Source organism: Phyllobates terribilis, unplaced genomic scaffold (assembly GCF_046119375.1).
Source record: "Phyllobates terribilis strain yellow unplaced genomic scaffold, ASM4611937v1 Scaffold_5__5_contigs__length_657084704, whole genome shotgun sequence".
Lineage (NCBI taxonomy): Eukaryota > Metazoa > Chordata > Amphibia > Anura > Dendrobatidae > Phyllobates > Phyllobates terribilis.
The window spans coordinates 301,131,913-301,144,316 of NW_027362765.1; the positions used below are offsets into that span (position 1 = coordinate 301,131,913).

The window sequence follows — 12,404 nt, forward strand, 5'->3', positions numbered from 1 at the left end:
TCCTCATCAACACCCACACCTGTGTTAATGGATCAATCACTAAAACGATGTTAGCTGCTCCTTTTAAGGCAGGACTGCAATGATGTTGAAATGTGTTTTGGGGGTTAAAGTTCATTTTCTGGGCAAATATTGACTTTGCAAGTACAGTAATTGCTGTTAAGCTGATCACTCTTTGACATTCAGGAGTATATGCAAATTGCCATTACAAAAAATGAAGCAGTAAACTTTGGAAAAATTACTATTTGTCTCATTCTCAATACTTTTGGCCATGACTGTATAAATTCTGTGACTGTTTATAAGTCTGTTTTTTCTTTTGTATTTTTTTCTCTGTATTATTGCCGTTATATCCTGTGTTATGTTCTATATTAATACAGATAACCTTGACAAAGGCAACAATTTGCCAAAACGTTGGATTAAATCTGTTTATCTCTGTGTCGGCTGTGAATAAAATTAGCACTTTACGCATTATTCCATGTATCTGAAGGTTATTTTTATCAAAGTATTATCTGTTCCTTCAGAGCACCATTATTTAGTGCGGAAACTTCTGACTTTTGGGATATACTGACAGTAGATTGCACACAGGTGGACTTCCTTTCACTAAGCATGTGACTTATGAAGGTAATTGCTTGCACCAGAAAATTTTAGGGGCTTCATGGCAAAAGGGGCGAATACATATGCACATGCCAATTTTTAGTTATTTGATCCCATACATTTATGCCTATATTTTTCTAAGTTCATTTCACCAACTTAGATTATTTAGTGCTGATACATCACACACAAATTGGATAACAAAAATATTTAAGCACAGCATGTAACATAACAAAATAGGTAAAACTCCAAGGGGGTGAATACTTTCGCAAACCACTGTATGTATATACAGTATGATTCTTTCACAGCTCCCTATATACATTATAATGGCTGCACAGCTTCCTATATATTGTATGATTCCCCCACTGCTCCCTATATACAGTAGGATGTGTCCTCCACAGTTCCCTATATACACAGTAAGTAGGATGGCCCCACAGCTTACCTATATATAGCACAAGGGCCCCACAGCTTGTCTATATATAATATGGAGTCTCCACAGCACCCTATATAAATTATGGGGCACATTATTATTGTGAATCATCACAGCCAACCTTCATATAGTATGATGTCCTCACCATCCCTATAAAGAGTATTATGTCAACGTCTAAGTGCATGCGGCGTGACATGGTGATGTCATCATGCCACCTGCACCAGCAGGCTGACTTCCTATGCGTGCTCAGGGCATTCTGTAGGCGGCTGAACCTGTGGCTCACAGAACAGTGAGAGGTAACGCAGGGAGACAATGTCGCTCTGCCCTACAGCAGAGTTTAACTGATATCAGTGTGCAGGTTGAATGGTGCCCTGTGCAAAACTGCTTTTTGGGGCCGCCACCTCATTTTGTTTACTTAGGACACATGAGCGTATATGTTTGTATATAAGAGGAGCCCTACACAGTGTATGGAGCAATTATACCTGAAAAATGTTTAATGAAACGTCTGTAAAAATTGGCAAAGCCCACAAATCGTTGGACTTCTTTCACATTTTTTGGCATTGGCCACTCAGTGATAGGTTGAATCTTGCTAGAGTCCATTTACAATCCATGAATAGAGATTATATGGTCGAAGTGCTAGATCTCTGTTTGATTGAACTCACATTTTTCCAGCTTAATATAAAGATGATGGGTTCTTAGATGCTCTAGCACTATTTTCACATGATTCTGATGCTCTTCTGCAGAAATAGAAAAGATTAGTATATCATCTAGATAAATGCAAAGTGATCAAGCTAGTTTCTGAAAATGTCATTAACTAAAACGTTGAGGGTAACGATTCTTTACGTTAATTTTATTGAATTCTCTGTAATCAACGCAGGATCTTAAGGAACAGTCTTTCTTTTTAACAAAAAATATAGGTGCACCTGCTGGTGATGAAGATGAACGAATAAACCCTTTAGCTAAATTTTCATCGATGTATTCCTTGAGTGCTTTTAATTCCTGCTCTACCAGTGGGTAAATGCTTCCAAAGGGTATTGCTGCTCCAGGCAATAGATCAATTGGACAATCATATGGCCGATGAGGAGGGAGTTTGTCGGCGTTTTTCTTGTCCCATACATCATCACATTCCTTATACATAGATGGTAGTTTAGAAGATTGTTCAGGATCCTCTACAACCTCTTCATTTGGTGAAGCATGTGGGAAGTGTACAGTAGATGGAAAAGTCACTTCTTTGGTTTCCCAATTGATTGTGGGATTTTGAGTCTGTAGCCATGGCAACCCCAGGATTATTGGAAAATGTGGAGATGAGATTAGTAGGAAGGATAAAATCTCATTGTGATTAGGTTCCATAACTATCTCTAGGGGTTCAGTCTCTTGATTCACTGGTCCCAAATTTAGTGGAGATCCGTCAACAGTTTCCATGATAATAGATGAAAGAGATGTCCATAACATTTCCGTTTTCTCCTGAACCAACCATGGCAGATGTGGAAATCCATTGAGAATCAACTTGAATTGAAACTTGATAGAAATGAAACAATTAGAGTCCTTGTTTTTTTTTAAATGTTGGGTGCAATACAAGAAATTGAATGGATGACAGCATTCACTGGAGGCGTTGGTTCAGACAAGATTGATTATTCGTCGGAAAAGTTAGGATCCGCTACCACTGCCACTGTTTTACGTAGTCGAGAAGGAAAATTGACGAGAAAGTGGTCAGTCTCACCCCAATAAAAACACTGATTTTCCCGAAGTCTCCGTTCTTTTTTTTCTGCACTTTCACATTTTAACAGGCTGCCGACCTGCATGGATTCAACTTCAGATACGGTAGATGGGACTCTTTATCTCAAAATCTCTGGGACTGGTGGTTGAAACAGGTGAATAACAATTACTGTTGAGGGACCACTTTGAATTCCACTTTTCCAATTTTCTCTCTGATAATCGGTTGTCTATACGAATACTATGTGAATGAAGTCATCAAAATTTGTGGGCGCATCGGCCCAGGCTAGTTCATCTTTGAATGCGCTTGTGAGAGACTTAGGGTGGTAGTGGTGGCAAGGGACTGCTGTGTTCCTACACCCTGGCTCCCTACAAAACAACAATGTCCCATTTCTCCTGTGCGGTGCATGTGGTGTGTAACACTCACGTTTTGGTCGCAGATCTCTGCTTTCTTCAGTTCTTCCACTTCAGGAACCGCATCACACACATTAAGGGACTTCCACTCCGTTTTATAAAAAAGAACTGTACTTAACCATCTGAATTCAACATAATGAAACACGCAGTATTGGGCACAAACTTTTCCATGTTGAAAGTCCATGGCACAGCACGTTTTGATGTCCATTGTTCGCTTGTCCTGAGCTATTGTTAGAACCCTCCTGTTTGTTTTTTCCATCTTGTAAAACACTAATGCACGTTTAAAACATTTAACACACACATTTACATTCAATGCACATAAGATTAATTCACTCTTCAATGTCTTTTGCTGGTCAACCTTAACGTCTGTTCCACTCGGCTGGAACCCTGGAACACAGAATTCAAGTCTTTTTATCAATGCCGGTCATTTTGGCCCAATTTATTAGTTGCCCACACACATAGGCAGAGTCCTTCAACCCGGCACGCACTTCAGGTCATTCAAGCAACAAAAAGGATCTGAATAACCCTAGTCCCTCCGCTGTACTCACTACAAATGTTCAAATTCCTTGAAACATGGTTCCGACTGACCACGGTCCCCTTGCTCCAGGGACCCACAAAAGTGTGTGTTTTAAAACACAACAGGCCCGTTGGCCAACAAATCCTGCTTCAGATTTACCAAACACAGGAAGTCTGTTTCAATGGCCCAGTGGCCAACTTACACCAGCTTCAACAGTCCAGGAGCAATGACCCGGCTTGTTCCTCTGGTCATCTTGACCGGTTTCCCCCCTCCCTCCTTTTTGCTGGGTATGGTCCCTTTAAGACAAGTGTGTTGCTAACCAGCCCCTATAGCGACAATTCAAGGTAAAACATGGGCACAGTCCATAGAGCAGTTCCGCACAGTCTGTTAACAAGGGGTAATTAACCCTATCAGGGTTTCACTTCTGTAAACAAGCAGGGGAATGCACAACAGATGCAAAAAACTTGGAGAGGAAAACAAACACAAAAGATTCTTCTCTTTCAACTGTGGCCGGACTGGCCAATACCAGTTATTTCCTGCTTTCCTTGTGGGGCTATCTGCCCTCAGAGACACAGAATAGTCTCATTATTTTCCTTTTTGTGCAACTAGTACAACAGGTTTAATCAGGAAATTTTTAAAGTGGCCGTGTCACTCAGGTGTCTCCCTGCAGCCAGCATAATTGGCTACACCCTGGCCCTGGATATAGATGATGGTGGTCCCAGAAGACTATCTAGTGCAGCCAGATTCTACACTGCTTCTCCCGCTCCTTGCACTGGAGTACATCAGGCTTGGGGATTCGGACCTCACACTTTCCCGAGATCCTGCCGTAGCCCCTAGCGACTCTGGACTAGGGGACGCTGGCCTCAGGCTTACATCCTCGTCTTGCACCACTGCCACCGATACTGCGGTCGTCATGGTTGGCCACATAGGTATTTGGATTTCTCGTTCCTGCCGTTCCATCTCAGAGAGAATCAGGGTGATGGCCACGGCATACAGACCCCTGGGCCCGTCTTCTTTAATAAAGGTCACTCGGCTCCCCTCTTGCAGGGGGTCCTGGCAGGGAGATAGACCCAGCCTTGATGTAAACTTTTTTGCCTCCCGGATAAATCCATACCCGTGCGAGGGATTGAAGTGTTTGATGAGGCCGTGCGTCATCCAGCCAGACATGGCTCCTCCGCTGGGGCACTGCAACTCCTCTTTGATACGGCTCTCCCGCCGCTTCTTCTCTTATATGACCCCCGCTATTCACCTGGACTCCTCTCCTGTGGGAGACCATATTGTCTCTTGATACTTGGGGTCAGGGGATAAGATCTTGTGTGAGACTCACCGAAGCTGCCGCGGCCGCCGCAATCACTCGCCGGCCGTTCCAGTCCAGTACCTCCTTCATACTGACCTACCAATAGAACTCCTCAGGTTCTTTGGCCGTGACTGCAAGCCGGACAAGATCCTTCTCCGGCCGATCAAACGGATACCACCTGGGCAGGAATAGAAGGAAGCCAGGTTGAATACCCCCAATCGGCCCTCGGGTCGTCTATCTCCTGGCGCGTCTTGCACCGGTCCCAATCCATTCTCGCGAGACCTCCATGATGAGACATGTTGTTGAGTTGTTGCTCTTCCAACGTCGCCTCCAGCAATGGCGTTGCACTGCTTGACACGAGGGATCCTCCTTCTGGACTCCACCCAACCATGGGTGGAGCCGCTTCCGGCCGCTTCACCCATTCGGCCTCTGTTTCTTCCTTCATTTCAGGGATCTGCATTAACAGGCAGGGTTTCTTCTTTCTTCGTAGCGCCTACAGCAGGCGGGCACCACTCACAGGGGGCCGTGACATGGGCTCCGGCCAGCGCCCATACCGGACAGTTTTTCACTCCATTTTGCGCTCAGGATCGCCACGATGAGCGGAGCTATCGCCAGCCTACGCGCCATCGTCCACCATCTTAGTGCTCACTGAAATCTTCCCCACATCTTTCACATCTTCATGATGCATGATTTTGTCCTGCCTCCAATTTTGTGATGGGCTCAAGGTGGTAGTGGTGGCAAGGGACTGCTGTGTTCCTACACCACGACTTCCTACAAAAAAACAATGTCCCATTTCTCCTGTGCTGTGCATGTGGTGCGAAACACTTACGTTTTGGTCACAGATCTCTGCTTTCTTCGGTTCCTCCACATCAGGAACCACCACACACACATTAAGGGACTTCCACTCCGTTTTATAAAAAAGAACTTTACTTAACTGTCCGAATTCAACATAATGAAACACGCAGTATTGGTCACAAACTTTTCCATGTTCAAAGTCCATAGCACAGCACGTTTTGATGTCCACTGTTTGCTTGTCCTGAGCTATCCCTTCCAGATCTGACATCTCTAGTTTCTGAGATGCTCCACAGCTTTAAGAGACCCGTACCAACTCTACTATGTGATTCCCTGTTCGACTTTCCGTTTTAGGAAGATTTTGAAGCACTCTTCTCTGTGCCTCCTGTGGACCATAGGTCCTGAACATTCCAGGAATGTCCGCTTAAGAGTTTCTGGCTGACGATCCCCTGCTGCTGAACAGCCCGTGCTCCTGGTGCCCTCTGGACCTCCAACTACTGCTCTCACTCTCACTCTGACCCTGACTACCTGAAAACAGGAAGTGTCTCACTTGTTCACTAGCCCTGTTCCTCCCACACTGGAGCAGCTCCTAAACCCATTAACTATTTCCTAACCTGTAACTAAATGGTTCCTTATCCTATAGTGCCCACCGCTGCACTTTCTCATTCCTAATCTAATGCTCTATCTATACCTGGCCTATACTAAACCCTGTATCTGACACATCAGACATTATGCATTATAAACACTCTTTAATAAACACATTACAACAGTTATCTTCACACAGGGGGAGAGGCGTATGACCATTCAGGTCACCCTCTTACACGCTGGAGAGTCCGTTCTTAAAAAAAGATAATTTTGCAGCATTATTCCATTCGATATCAATCACCCACCATCTGAATTCGCTGGCATACTCTGGAACAGAGCATTTACCCTGACGTAGCGCCATAAGTGTAGCTGAAGCTGTTGCACAACGATTAGGATCATCAAACACCTGGCTCATGGCTGCTAGGAAAGTCTTCAGATCATTAAGTCGATCATCATGAGTTTCAATAAGGGGGCTGGCCAAGCCAAAGATTTATGTGTCAGTAGCATAATGATACACAATACTTTTGATCTGTCAGTATGGAATTGAGCAGGGTACAATCTACACTGGTTGATGAATCCACAAAATTTGTCACGGTCTCCACCAAACCTGAAAGGTGGCAGTGGAAGGGTGGGTGGAGTGGCCAGAGCAATACGTTGATTTTTTAATTGAAGGATGTGTTCAGACTGCAGTGCAATCTTATTGCTTAGATCTTGCACAATATCCTGTGTAGCTTGTCCAAAAATTTGAACGTTATGAGATGTCTGAGTTTCAAATGCCATGTATTTTGTTTTTAGTGTTTACATATCTGCATAGATGTTGGTAAGCAAACAGTTCACCTTATTTACACGAACCCCCAAATTTTCCTTGGTGGTATCTATGATGAAGGCTTGATTATCCTGTTACGAAACAGGCGTAGTACTGCTGGAAACCAGTTGCTGAAGGAGCACAAGCAGGAACAGCAAGCGATAGTAGAAGTTCTTGGAGTTAGCAAAAGAAGTTGTAGGAAACAATCCATAGATAGGTGAGAACAGTCTGGGTAAGAATGTTCAGGAGCTGGAGACTGGAACTAGGCTAACAGCTAGACACAATACTCAAGAAATGAGTGACAGATCCATACGGCTTAAAGTAGGCCCAAAGAGGAAACAAGATGGATCCCACAGGTTCAGAATCTGCCATCTTAGTAAAGGACTATTGCAGAACACAACAGCAGCCTCCAGTGATAAGCAGTGGGATTGCAGCACAATTATTAAAGTGAACAATAGCAGCCACTAGTGGTCAAACTGTAGATGGACAACAGGAATTCTGAAAAATTAATACTTAATTTGTTGGTGATGACAGCTTCAAGATTCCTCCTCTATGGAGAAGCTAGTCACATGCATTGGTCTGGTGTGATTTTGGCCCATTCTTCAACCAAGGAAACAGACTTGCTAAATTTACTGGATTGCACTCTTTTTGGACAGTGTGGGCAGTGTACATTACTACTTTTGTAATTATGTTTGAGCTATGCATGGTATTACTTTTGTTTCTTTTTATGTAGGGACAGCGCACAGTACCACTTCGCCCATTCTGTATGTATAGACACTGCACAGTACCACTTTTCCCATTTTGTATGTATAGACAGTGCACAATACCACTTTTCCCATTTTGTATGTATTAACAGTACACAGTACCACTTCTCCCATTCTGTTTGTATGTGCAGTGGTCAGTGTCACATCTCCCGTCCTGTATCTATGGGCAGTATCAATTCTCTCATCTGTATGTACTCGCATTGCACAGTATCACGTTTTCCATTCTGGATGTATGTGCAGTGGTAAGTACAGTATATCGCCTCCCATTCTGTATGTATGGACAGTGCACAGTACCATTTCTCTCATTCTGTATGTATGGAATGTGTACAATACCACTCCTTCCAAACTTTATGTATGGACAGTGCACCGTATCACTCATCACATTCTGTATGTATGGACAGTGCACAGTACTATTTCTCACATTTTGTATGTATGGAAACTGCACAGCACCACTCCTCCCATTTTGTATGTATGGACAGTGTACAGCACGACTTCTTCCATTTTGTATGTATGAACAGGGAACAATATCACTTCTCCCATTCTGTAATTATGGACAGTGCACAGTACCACTTCTCCTATTTGTATGTATGGACAGTGCACAGTACCACTTCTCCTATTCTATATGTATGGACACTGCACAGTACATATAGTACACAGTATATAACAGCAGTGCTAAGTATAACGTCCCTCATTCTGGAACTAGGGGTTGCAGAGTATAATTACTCTCATCCCATCTGGCAGTATCACATCAATGTCGCATACTCTTGGACATTTGCACAGTATCACTCTTCTGGCTCTGTACGTCAGTATATACAGACAGTGGGCATTCTCAGCACATTACTCAGGCTACGCCCACCCCTTGTGCCCCCCTCTCCTCTCTCCCTATGCACAGGCCACTCTTCATCCTCCACACTCTCGCCCTGCCTTCAGCTCCAGAGACAAGTGAGATGGGGATGTGTTTGCAACACCAGGGAGGAACAGTGACTGAGAGGGTCCCTGCCGCCCGAATTCCTGTGAGTAGCCCACTTGTGTGTGCTGTAGTGTTGTTCTTGGAAAGCTTGGTGACAGATAAATAATCTAAGCACCAAGGGTCGGACTGGGGTGCCTAGGGCCCACCAGGGGAACTGACTCTAGGGGCCCACACTACAGCCCACCATAAACGGTTTTATTACTTGTTATGCTTTTCTATAATGCACTATTATTACATGATTGGCCGCGCTGTGGAGCACTAAGCGGCAGGACTTTCTTCAAACAGTCATTCCGTACTGCCAGAGTCCCTTTAATGGTAACTTGTCACCTTGAAAAACGCTATTTATCTGCAGATATAGGGGTAATCTGCAGGTAAATAGGGTTTAAAGCCTGGTTAGACGGCTTATTGGAAAAACGTTGGCTACACAGAGAAAATTAGATTTTATTCTCCCTGTTGCCACTTGCTTCCTGTTATTGGGTCGGTGCAAGGAGGGAGACATTACAGTCACTGCGAACTACAAAGTGAGCGTGCTGCAATAACATCCGACACCTTGATTGTGACACTTCCATGGAGCCCAACCTCAGGCTGAGCTTTATTGAATGACTAACATGGCAGCAACACATGGCAACTAGTGCTGAGCGAGCGTGGTCGGATAAGGTGCGATCCCAGCATGCTCGGGTGTTCTCTGAGTATCTTGTAGTGCTCTGCTAATATGCTCGAGTCCCTGGGGTAGCATGTTTTGCGGCGGTAGACAGACGCAACACAGACAGGGATTGCCTGTTAGGTAATCCCTGCATGTGTTGGAATTCCCTAACCCGCTGTAATCCGTGCGAGCGCTCATGCCGAGGAGAATAACTCCTGCAGCGAGTGGACCCCGGAGCTGCGCTCAACAAGCGGTGCCCTGTCAAATCACTGAGCGCAGCTCCGGGGCCCGCTCGCTGCAGGAGTCATTCCCCTCGGCGTGAGCACTCGCACGGATTACAGCGGGTGACACTTAGGAGAGGTGAGTATAAGGATTTTTTTATTTTATTCCTATTTTTACAGTTGGACACGGCGGGAGTAGACTACTACTCTCATCATTGACCCTGCTGCTGCTGATCGCAGCATCGGCAGGGATCTATGATGAGGGCAGCGCTCAGCACCCGGCTCTTGGGAACAGCACTAACTGTACACTGATTCCCAAGCGCCGGTATGTGTCACACGGATGACACACAGGTGGACACGGATATGTCCAGTCCCTTAAATATCAGGACATGTGAAAGAGCCCTAATATACACACGCAGATACTGATACTCACAGAAATGGGGACACATACACATACAGGCAAGCACACACAGAAATGCACACGCAGTCATGCACAGACACACTCAGACAATCACACACAAAAATGCAGACACGCAGGGAAGCAGGCACACATGTGTGAAGACACATATACACACGTAGACATGCAGGCACTCAAATACATACACACAAACACATGCAGGCATATACACACTACACACACACACACGCATGCTGGCATATACACACACACACACACATGCAGGCATAAACACACCACACACAAACACACACACACACACACATATGCAGGTATATATATACACGCACATGCAGGCATACACACACGCAGGCAGGCATATACACACACACAGGCATATATATACACACACAGGCATATATATACACACACACACACACATATATGCAGGCAGCATATACACACACACAGGCATATATACACACACACACATATATGCAGGCAGCATATACACACACACACACAGGCATATACACACACACAGGCATATATATATACACACACACACATATATGCAGGCAGCATATACACACACACACACAGGCATATACACACACACAGGCATATATATACACACACACACACACACACAGGCATATACACACACACAGGCATATATACAGTGGTGTCCAAAAGTATTGGCACCCCTGCAATTCTGTCAGATAATACTCAGCTTCTTCCTGAAAATGATTGCAATCACAAATTCTTTGGTATTATCTTCATTTAATTTGTCTTCAATGAAAAAACACAAAAATAATTGTCCTAAAGCCAAATTGGATATAATTCCACACCAAACCTAAAAAAGGGGGTGAACAAAAGTATTGGCACTGTTTGAAAAATCATGTGATGCTTCTCTAATTCGTGTAATTAACAGCACCTGTAACTTACCTGTGGCACCTAACAGGTGTTGGCAATAACTAAATCACACTTGCAGCCAGTTAACATGGATTAAAGTTGACTCAACCTCTGTCCTGTGTCCTTGTGTGTACCACATTGAGCATAGAGAAAAGAAAGAAGACCAAAGAACTGTCTGAGGACTTGAGAAACTAAATTGTGAGGAAGCATGAGCAATCTCAAGGCTACAAGTCCATCTCCAAAGACCTGAATGTTCCTGTGTCTTCCGTGCGCAGTGTCATCAAGAAGTTTAAAACCCATGGCACTGTGGCTAACCTCCCTAGATGTGGACGGAAAAGAAAAATTGACGAGAGATTTCAACGCAAGATTGTGCGGATGGTGGATAAAGAACCTCGACTAACATCCAAACAAGTTCAAGCTGCCTTGCAGTCCAAGGGTACAACAGTGTCAACCCGTACTATCCGTCGACGTCTGAATGAAAAGGGACTGTATGGTAGGATACCCAGGAAGATCCCACTTCTTACCCCGAGACATAAAAAATCCAGGATGGAGTTTGCCAAAACTTACCTGAGAAAGCCTAAAAGGTTTTGGAAGAATGTTCTCTGGTCAGATGAGACAAAAGTAGAGCTTTTTGGGAAAAAGCATCAACATAGAGTGTACAGGAAAAAAAAGAAGCATTCAAAGAAAAGAACACGGTCCCTACAGTCAAAGATGGCGGAGGTTCCCTGATGTTTTGGGGTTGCTTTGCTGCCTCTGGCACTGGACTGCTTGACCGTGTGCATGGCATTATGAAGTCTGAAGACTACCAACAAATTTCGCAGCATAATGTAGGGCCCAGTGTGAGAAAGCTGGGTCTCCCTCAGAGGTCATGGGTCTTCCAGCAGGACAATGACCCAAAACACACTTCCAAAAGCACTATAAAATGGTTTTATAGAAAGCACTGGAGACTTCTAAGGTGGCCAGCAATGAGTCCAGACCTGAATCCCATAGAACACCTGTGGAGAGATCTCAAAATGGCAGTTTGGAGAAGGCACCCTTCAAATATCAGGGACCTGGAGCAGTTTGCCAAAGAAGAATGGTGTACAATTCCAGCAGAGCATTGTAAGAAACTCATTGATGGTTACCGGAAGCGGTTGTTCGCAGTTATTTTGGCTAAAGGTTGTGCAACCAAGTATCAGGTTGAGGGTGCCAATACTTTTGTCTGGCCCATTTTTGGAGTTTTGTGTGAAATGATCAATGATTTGATTTTTGCTTCATTCTCTTTTGTGTTTTTTCCTTGCAAGCAAATTAAATGAAGATAATAAGACCAAAGAATTTGTGATTGCAATCATTTTCAGGAAGAAACTGAGTATT

General features: G+C 44.2%; 1 long non-coding RNA gene across 1 annotated transcript in view; it reads left to right on the forward strand.

The window, feature by feature from the left end:
- Positions 1 to 8,750: 8,750 nt before the first annotated feature.
- LOC141273076 (uncharacterized) overlaps positions 8,751 to 12,404 on the forward strand; it is a 67,595-nt gene continuing 63,941 nt past the window's right edge. Inside the window, exon 1 of the long non-coding RNA XR_012322058.1 lies at positions 8,751 to 8,918. This is a non-coding gene — a long non-coding RNA (uncharacterized lncRNA). The remainder of the gene's footprint in view (positions 8,919 to 12,404) is intronic.